This window comes from Balaenoptera borealis (assembly GCF_965194805.1).
Source record: "Balaenoptera borealis genome assembly, chromosome: 8".
Taxonomy (NCBI): Eukaryota; Metazoa; Chordata; class Mammalia; order Artiodactyla; family Balaenopteridae; genus Balaenoptera; species Balaenoptera borealis.
In genome coordinates, this window is record NC_138865.1 from 33365097 (window position 1) to 33375568 (window position 10472).

At 39.6% G+C, this 10472-nt stretch overlaps 1 long non-coding RNA gene across 1 annotated transcript; it reads right to left on the reverse strand.

The window, feature by feature from the left end:
• Positions 1 to 3349: 3349 nt before the first annotated feature.
• Positions 3350 to 6964, reverse strand: LOC309633860. The gene is made up of 2 exons (XR_014247718.1): positions 6905 to 6964; positions 3350 to 3661 (listed from the first exon to the last, which is right to left on the reverse strand). It is a non-coding gene; the product is annotated as an uncharacterized lncRNA (long non-coding RNA).
• Positions 6965 to 10472: the final 3508 nt, after the last annotated feature.

Here is a 10472-nt window from a genome sequence, read left to right on the forward strand (position 1 = left end):
AGGAGTTTTGCCAAAAAAACCCAAGTAATCAAACATCAAAACTTTCCTGCTAATTAAAGGAAAACCAGACATCTCAAGTTAACGATTTTAACACTTTTCTATGTATGGGAAGATGTAAGAATCTGGGCTTAATACAATTATTCCTTTGATATGCACCTAAACTATCTAGGGCCAGTATCCTGTTTTTCTACATCTTAAATCCCCTCAGGGTGCACTATCAGGGGTGGCTGCAGTGGCTGGTGGCTTGGTGGCTGCAACATCCTTTGTTTACTGGTATGGCAGGTGACATTCTTTGTCCACAAAGGATATTGGGGATCCTCTCATAGATTTATTCCTCACACTATTGATGGAAGGTAAAACTTCTGGAACCCCCCAGTCAGGTGAGCAGGTTTTAAGTGACAAATCTACTCTAACATTCCTCTATCCCTAAGCCTCTGAAGTTCTTCTCTAGCTTAAACTGAGGCAAGTCCAGCATTTCCAGGGTACTCGTGGGGGGCCACCTTTTGGCCTATGTTTCAGCCAACCAACCAACAAAACTGCTAGAGCCCTTTCTAATTCCTCAAGCTGCAACAGTAAATGCAGAAGCCCTATTTAGTGAGCCCATACATTCAGCCTCCTTCAACCTTATAAGGAATTCCTTCTTCCATTTTCCCACACCTTTAGTACTTATTCCCACACATTTCCCAAGATTTTGTCTGTGTAACTTAGAAAATGGAAGTCATTATTTTGGAATGTAATGCACTTCCTCATGAGTCACAGATTGTATCCCACCTTTAGGGACCTGCTGAGCTTGAGTCTAGTTAAAGGTCCAGAAGTAAGGTGGGGTGGTAGGGGTGGGTCCTGAGGAGACTAATAATTATGTTACATGACAATTGCGTCAGGGGAGGCTATGACCCTTTCCTCAGGCAATGCAGGGTTAATCCTCTCAGAAGGAGATGGAAAGGCTGATACCCTGTATGTAGAGAGGCCGCTTCCACTGGGGTTGAGGAAGCCATCTCTGCTGGGGCCGGGGAGGCCAATACCACTGGTGATAAAAGATTCATCACAGTTTAGGGGCTCAATATCCCCAGCTTCATCAGGATCTTCCCACGGGTCCCCATCCCAACTTCTAAGATCCAGTTCTTTCCCAATCAATGCCCTCACATTGATTCAACAGTAGATGCCCTTCAAAACTGGGAGTTCAACTTGCATTGTAATTCAACCAGTCGCACGATGAGGTTCTGTGCTTGATTTCCAGCCCTGTAGCTACAGGAGACAGTGGTCTCCTTCAGGGCACATGGTCATTTATGTGGCACTTGAGCTGGGAGTTCAAATCACCAAGTTCATCCTTTTCTTTCAGTGACATAATTATATACACTGGTTTTCCAAAAATGTTCAAAAGTATCATATACGTTCATCCCAGAGAAATTAAATTTTATGTCCATGCAAATATCTCTACATGATTGTTTCTAGCAGCTTTGTTTGTTATAGTCCCAAACTAGAAACAATAAAAATGTTCTAGAATAAGTGAATGGTTAAACAAACCATGGTACATTAATACTATGAAACACTACTTAACAGTAAAAAGGATTAACTACTGATACATGCAAGTACTTGGATGGATCTCAAAAAACATGCTGGGTGAAAAAAGCCAACATTTGAGGTTGGTGTTTGAAGGTCACATATTATATGAATACATTTATATAGCATTCTCAAGATGACAAAGAAGGAGACAGATAAGTGGTTGCCAAGTTTTAGGGATGGTGCATGGGGGCCAGGGTGGGAGGAAGGTAACTGTGACTATATATAGGGGTAACAGGAGGGAGATCTTTGTGGTGATGGAACAGTTATGTATCTTGATCTTGGTGGTGGCAACACATGTGATAATGTGGCACACATATACCTTGTAGCAATGTCAATTTCCCAGCTTTGATAGTATCCTATTGTTACATAAAATGTAACCAATTAGGAAAACCGGATGAAGATTACTTGGGGCTTTACTGTCCTATTTTTGCAACTTCCTGTCAGTTTATAATTATTTCAGAAGAAATCATTAAAAAAAGTAATGTGTTCAAATAAGAAAAAGTCTATATAGAAGTGTTTTTATGAGGGTGCTAAACTCTTCAAGACAACTTCAACTTTCAGGAAGTCATTTTATCATTTGTAACATAATAAGAGAAGCAAAAATTGTATTAGGGACTATATCTTGGGGAAAATTTCATGTAATTTTTGACACACTGTATTAGAAACATTCGTTTCTGCTGAATAATATTTGCTAACTTTTGAGATAGGTTAACCACAGGTAGATAAGTCTAGTAGCCAATGAATAACATTAACAGAAAGGCAGTCTCTTAAGATACGTGATATCATGCTCTATGGAATTTTTCATTAATTTAGACAATTTTGTAGAGCTCCGATGTCAAGGTAAGTGACAAGTCCAAAGCTGCTGAAACCTAATGAGAATTACAAGAGGTTACATGGTAAATTGTGGCAAACCGATTCCAGCGGTCCCCAACTTTTTTGGCACCAGGGACCAGTTTCGTGGAAGACAGTTTTTTCCACGGAAGCAGGGGGGATGGTTTAGGCAGTAATGTGAGCTACAGTGGCGGGCGTGATTCAGGTGGTAATGCAAGCAGTGTGGAGCAACGGATGAAGCTTCTCTCTCTCTCTCTCACCCACTGTTCACCTCCTGCTGTGCCCCCTGGTTCCTAACAGGCCTCGCACAGTGGGTTGGGGACCCCTGGATTAAGCGATGAAAATAAAGAGTTACAGAGCTGGTATAGAATTTAAAGACTTCACAGTGACATATTGTTTGAGAGACTCTGAAGTGATTTCGTGGTGTTTCCAAGTTTGCTGGGGACTGGGGACCAGGCCCAACCCAGACTATTTGGCCCCTGTACCGTGATCTTCCCTGAGAGCCAGGCTCTGTTGCTTTCCTGCACACTCCCCGCTCTTTCCTCACAAGTTGTCTTCGTAGCACTGTGCAGCTTTAGCCAGATTTCAGGGTACAGAGAGCCTGCCTTGAACTGAGAGCATCTCTCCCACACATGCGCTTGAGGGCAGCCTGGGCTCTGCTCAGCTCTGAAGAGTCAGTCTTCAGTGAACCCTATTACAGTTAAGGAGCTTCTCTGTAGCTTAAAATACTTGAGAAAGAGGAAAGAAAACTATTTTAGAAAGTATCTAATTGGAGCTATTCCAATCATATTTTTCATCAATGACTTTTGGGATTCCAGGCTTTTATAAGCGCAATGATTCTGACACATTTTTAGGGAGAAAAGAGAGTGTTCTTTCCTACTTTAGTTATACTCTTTCAGTCACTGTAGTTTCATATTATTGAATGTACAAGACCAAAAACATCCACATATTCATATTCGCATTTGGAAAGATGTGCTTTAAAAATGTTTCTTAAATGCATTCTCACTATCAAAGTCACAAGAATACCTTCTGCAATAGGGAGGAAAAGGTGACTGTTATTTCTCTGTAAAATCAAATATGATACAGACCAAGTGGTAGGCATTCAATGAACGTGGTCCCCGAGACCATGTGTGGTGGTGATAAAGCCCTGGGATAGGAGTGCTGGCCAGGTCCTTGGTCTCTGGGTGAGTTCTCTTCATCTGTTCCATTAGAGGACTGGTCCAGAGTCCTTTCAGCTTACGCATTCAATGATTCTGTCCCACTAGTTCTTAGGCAAAATAAAACAGAACAAAACAAAACAAAATCAATAAAAACCACTTAAAAAGTAAATGAGAAAACTCTGCCTGACCTAATGTGAAGGAGTCACTTACTGTTCCCTATTTTGAATGGTATCCTCGTAATACCTATAAGTGGTTATCTATCTGGGTATTAAAATGTTTTCATAAGGACCTGCTGTACAGCACAGGGAAAACACTCAATATTTTGTAATAACCTATATGGGAAAAAATCTGCAAAAGAACATATATATGTATGTGTGCATATATATATATATGTATGTATAACTGAATCACTTTGCTGTACACCTAAAACTAACACAACATTGTAAATCAACTATACTTCAATAAAATAAATAAATAAATTTTAAAAATTGTGTTTTCATGAGTAGATGCTCCATGAGCGAGCTGCTGGCAGGGGAAAATGCAGTGTGCTGCATCCGTGTGCTTTTTCTGTGCCAAGTATTATTTGAGGAAGGAAAAAAAACCTGCAACAATTCTGCTTTTGCAACATGACTTGAATCACCAGAATGTCTAGAATTCCTGTGTTCTCAAGGTGCTATCTTTCAGTTAGCATGGAATTAAGGAGATGAGGGGAATGGAAGTCTAAAATTCAATCCTTAACTGTGAAATGCTTCTTAATGGAGGTACATAAAGCTTAATATATTGGAAAGTGTGTGGACTCGGTCATTTAGTACAAAATATTTAGGGCTTACTATGTGACAGGCACCGTGTGACTTGCGGTGGATGTGTAAGGCTTGGATGGTGTTCCCAGGAAGCTCAATATTTAGTGTGGCATCTTCACTCTAGTTCTGCCAATAATTAACCATGTGAGCACTTTGGAGTCTGTTTCATTGGCACTAAAAAGGAAAATGAGAGCACAGGGCCTGAGTCTCTCAGGGGTCCCTGTTTGCTTCTATGAACCTGCTGAGAGTAAGGAATGTATTCATGTGTCAGTTGGAGGATAAACTGTTACGTTCTCTTCTTCTTTTGATGTATGCACATATGTATGTATGTGTTTATTATTTATTTATTTAACTGAAGCTTAGGATTCTTTTTTTAATTTGGTTCTTCAATTATACTCTAAATAGAATTTGTTTACAATAGGCTGTTCCTTGACAGATTTCTTCTGGGAAGACATGAAAATACAACGATTAGGTGTATCAACTCATTCAGAATGACAATGAATGAAGGGAGCAGATTCCCCTTCTCGGTGCCCCTGGCAGCCAGTGTGAGGGCCTGAACCTTGGGCTCAGCCATTGGGATCCTGCAACCCAAGACTGAGAGTCGTGAAACAAGTGGGGAAAAGATTAAGAAGCACTCGGATTTTATTGTTGTGATTGCAGTTGTGGAGTTCTTGGGGGAGGGGGGCACCACAGCAGGCAGGAGCAATGGCCTGTCCAGCTATATGGATGGGTCCAGGGCAGCTGAGCTAGAGCTCTTCAGTGGCAGAAGCAGTACCCTGGGTCACATCTTTCTTTTTTCTTTTTTTTTTTTGATTGGTATCATTTATTTTTGTTAATTAATTTTTATTGGAGTATAATTGATTTACAACGTTGTGTTACTTTCTGCTGTACAGCAAACTGAATCAGTCATACATATACATGTATTCACTCTTTTTTAGATTCTATTCCCATATAGGTCATTACAGAGTATTGAGTAGAGTTCCCTGTGCTATACTGTAAGTTCTTATTGGTTATCTATTTTATATATTGTAGTGTGTATATATACATCTTGACGATTTCTATGACACGTTGTTTTATAGGACCTGACTATTCTTCTGAACTAGTGACCACTTCCACTTTCACTTGTGAACCATTTAATGACCTGCTTACAAACCCTTTTCTTCCTGTCACTAAGTGACGACTCTGATTACTTAGAGATGGTCTGACCCATAGGAGGGATGCGTCCACCAGCTGGCACAACAGTGGCTCCACTGAATTAAAGCTGATGCTGCCCCTGGCATCCTGGGCTCTGCTGATCACTAGGCAAGCTGGGAAAAAAGTGTTATGAGATGGGTGGGAGAAATCCTTTCTGATGATCAAAGGGATCTTGTGTCCTGCCTCCCTACATCTGTATCTTATGAAAATTCAAGAGGCAACAACACCACATTGGCTGGGCTGTGAAGGTCTCAGTTCCTTCAGAAATGAAGGTCTGGATCATGTCACCAAGTGAAGACACCAATGAGCCTGGTGCTGGCTGAGAACAAGGTGACCATGGAGCAGAGAGTGGCTGAGGGACGTCACAGTATCACGAATGATGCAGAAGCACATGCCTACACATGTTTCCTTCCATGCTCCATAACTCATTTTCCTCCCCCATCCCTTTCCCTTGTCAGACCATTTTATATAGACCACTATAGTGATGGTTACATTCACCATTACTCTGTGGGTTTCTGATGATGTAGATGTGCCTGTGACCATCTTAGAGGAGGATTAGACAACATCCAGAGACCCTAGGATTGGGGCTGGATGCAGAGACTTGAGGTTTTCTGCCTTTGGTGAGTGGGTGGTACCCTTCCTTATCTGAAAGATAATTGTGTTCAGCAAGACTTACAATTTCTGGAATTTGAAGTGTGTATGTTACTGACCAGGGTTCTTGGCCTCCTTAATCAATAGAAATTGATCAGAGACCAGACAAGAAATTCAGGCAAAGCTTTATTGGGACCCCTGCTGCAGCAAGGGGGAGCGAGAACAAGCAACAGGTTCCCTTGCTCGCTTCCTGGGGGTGGGGGTGGGGGCAGCTGGTTCCTTATATGGGGGGGAGGTAGTGGTGTGTCCCGGGGTTGGGCCGGAGGGGTGACTTAGGTGGTCTGCCCACCCCTTTGGTGGTGCTGAGTGCAGGGGGCATGCGCAGAACCCAGCCTTTGCTCCCGACCCCCGTTTTTGCTTCTAGCTCTTCAGAAGTGGCAGTTGGGCTTTTTTGGTCTTTCTGTATCTTTTGTCCAGAATTTGCCCCAACTGTGCATGCACGCAGTTATTTTTAGTCCCTTATAGTTTCTTTGCATTTTGTTGCTCTAAGAGACATTTGTCCAGGTGCAAGCACTGCAGCACTGCAGCAAAGGCTCCCAGGTCCCAGCCTGTTTCATGTACATGAATAGATGTAAATCTGGGAAACTGTGCTTGTTATTTTTCGACTGTCCAGCACCCACCCGCCCCTGACTCTGCGGAATTAACCCAGATGTGATTTCCTATTGAGAGGCAGCGTGTTTCCTGCTACTGTGGAAACCACTTCACCTGCAGATGAGAGTGGGGCTGTGACCTGCACTCTGTGTTAAGCAGGTTGTTGTTCTTTTCTTTCACCCTTTTTCTTCTCCTTCTTCTTCTTCTTCTTATTATTATTTTGGGATAAGAACACAACGTAAGATCTATCCCCTTAGCAAATTTTTAAGAGCACGTACAGTGTTACTAACCAGAGGCACTATTCTGTACAGAAGATCTCTAGGACTTATTCATCTTGCATAACTGGAACTTTGTTCCCTTTAACTAACACCTTCTCTTTTCCCCCTCCCCTCAGCCCCTGCCAACCACCATTCTACTCTGTGCTTCTGTGATTTGACGATTTTAGATTCCTCACGTAAGTGGTATCATGTAGTATTTGTCCTTCTGTGTCTGACTTATTTCACTTAGCATAATTTTTCCACATTCATTCATGTTGTCACAAATGGCAGGATTTCCTTCTTTTTTAACACTGAATAATAGTCCATTATATATATCTCACATATCTTTTATCCATTCGTCTGTTGATGGACATTTAGGTTGCTTCCACATCTTGGCTATTGTGAATAATATTGTTGCAGTGAATGTAGGAGTGCAGAAATCTTAATGAGATCCTGATTTCAATTCCATTAACTATATACCCAGAAGTAGGGGAGGTTCCTCAAAAAAAACTAAAAATAAGAGGATTGTTAGCTCTTGGTTGGTCCTGAACAGGCAAAAATAAAGGGGGCGGCAGGGTCCAACCAAAAGGCAAATATGGTCCTGCCCCCTCACCCACTCCCACCCTTGATCCAGGGGTATTTGGTTTCTACTTATTTCCCAAGCCCAGTCCTTCAGCCTCTTATTGATTCTGTGAGCCCATAAGATACTTTAATAAATTCTCCGTTTCTTAAGAAAAATTGTCCAATAATGTTGCTCCCAACAAAGAATTATGCTACTCCTTACTGTCAAAAGGAATTTTAGCATTTATAATTCAGAGTTTACTGAATTGCAGTATAGTGCAGGCCTTGTAGTTTCATTACGAAGGAAATCCTGGTTTACTCCATTAAAAATCTGTGACCTAAAATAGAAGTTGAGTCAGATTTTTATTGACTCAAGCAACAAAGAAGAGTTCTGTTCTTGTGGAGTTTTGATAAATGCCTTAAGAAACTTAAGGATATCAAAGTGATTTAGAGAATTTCAATAACCTTCCCAAAACATGTTCATACATGCTATCCTTATTCTAAATTGAGAAATGTGTAATGCAGTTGTATTATTTTGTGTGTTGATATTAATAATACATAGAGGTTTTTCTTTACTTTCTGATCATGAAACTCCACCCCTAGGGAATTCTGGCCTTTCCATGAAAACAAAATTCTCCATAAAAAGCTGTGGGGTGGGACCCTGGGATCCCACTCCAGCAGATGCCTTTATTTGATTGGATTACTTGTGTTGTTCTTCATCCCATTAGTTCCTTGCAATAAAAATTTCAAATGTTGCTTGTGAGACTGAAATGCCAATTAGTTGAATCAGATGAGAATCTGGGTCGATGATGAGTCCTTATACCCTTCCCACCTCCTAGGGTGTGAAATAGGCAGTTATGCCACATGGTATTTCCATATAAACTCTATCAAAACATAAGCTTATAAGTAATGACAAAAACTGAGACAATGACTTAGCTCTATAAAATATATTTTGAGATAGAAAGATATATGTGTAAGTCCAGCTGTAAATTCAGGCTCAATTCTGAAAGATGATTATTATTCAGACCCTGAAAGAGTTTTTTGTTTTAATTTATTTTCTTGAAGTATAGTTGACTTTACAGTGTTGTGTTAATTTCTGCTATACAGCACAGTAATCCAGTTTTATATATATATATACACACGCATATATATATATGTGTGTGTATATATATATATACACACACACATATATATATGCGTGTATATATATACATACACACACACACACATATATATATATATATATGCATTCTTTCTCATATTCTTTTCCATTACAGTTTATCACAGGATACTGAATATAGTTCCCTGTGCTATATGGTAGCACTTTGTTGTTTATCCATCCTATATATACTAGTTTGCATCTGCTAATCCCAAACTCCCAGTACTTCCCCCCACCCCCCCACATGGCAACCACAAGTCTGTTCTCTACAGACCTTGAAAGTGTTTTGAATATTTTGGATTAGATAAACAGGAAAACAAACATTCCATATTCTATCAAGAAGGATGAGAAAAAGGAATCAGGTAGATGTGTTCCAAATTTTGACATTTTAACTTCAACTAAATATGAATGCATATCCTGTGCTTCCCCTCAAACAGATTTACATTTAATTGAGAGTAGGAGGAAAAATTCTGTTCTGAAAGAGACAGAGACTCTTTATGGGAATCGAGACGATTACTTCTGAGGGTGGGAACAGTAATAATAATAGTTGAATCTATAAAGATCCTGCTATGGCCAGGCATTGTACCAAGTCTTTCACATGCGTTAATTCATTTAATCCTCACAGCACCTCTGTGAAGCTGACATATTATTATCCCCATTTTACAGAGGAGGAAGCTGAAGCACAGACAGGTAAATGACTTGCCCAAGTTCCACAGCTTTTGTGAAAAGCTAATTTTCAAAGTAAACATTTTAGTGCTATTTGACTTTTTAAACTATGTGCCTCTATTAATTTTGTGACTAAAATTTAAAAATTCCAATTGAATAGAGATTTTTTGCTCCCATTATATCTTTTTCTGGAAAAAATATTATTAAGTTTGCCCCCAAATACCACTGAATTATAAAGTTGCTTTTTACAGTTATACATCCAAAACTTAATGCAAAATTGAGATCTAAAGATAATAGGCAATATTTTATATTGGTGTTTGTAATATCAGGGCACAAACTTTTAGAAGTGACTTTGTTAGCCAGCCCTCCTGTAACTAAATCTATTTGGAAATCTCAGCCTATTATCTTAAGGTGTCTTTAAAATGAATTATCAGAGTGGCTGGGTACATCTGTACTGAAAACACTATTTGTCTAATTGCTTCTACTTAAGTAAACATTACATATTACTAGAGATTTCAAATTGATTTTAAATTAAATAAGATCTAGTAAAACAAAGGGCAACATAAACTGTTTTAACTTGCCCCTTGCTTTTTTTTTTTTTTTTCCAAATTTCTTATTCCTTTTTTAATTGCGATATAATTGACATATAACATTAGTTTCAGGTGTACAATATAATGATTTGATATTTGTATGTATTGCGAAATGATCATCACAATAAGTCTAGTAAATATCCATCATTTCTTTCTTGTGATGAGAACTTTTAAGATCGACTCTCTTAGCAACTTTCAAGTATACAGTAGAGTATTATTAACTGTAGTCACCATGCTGCGCACAACATCCCCCGGACTTATTTGCTTCATAAATCAGAGTTTGTACTTCTCGACCCCCTTCACCCATTTTGCCCACTCCCACACCCTGCCTCTGCCACACCAATCTCTTCTCTGTATCTATGAGTTCGGTTGTTTGGGGGCTTTTTTTGGTTTTCTTTTATAAAATGTCAAAAATGTCCAAAATTTGACCAAAATTTTGGTCAAAATTT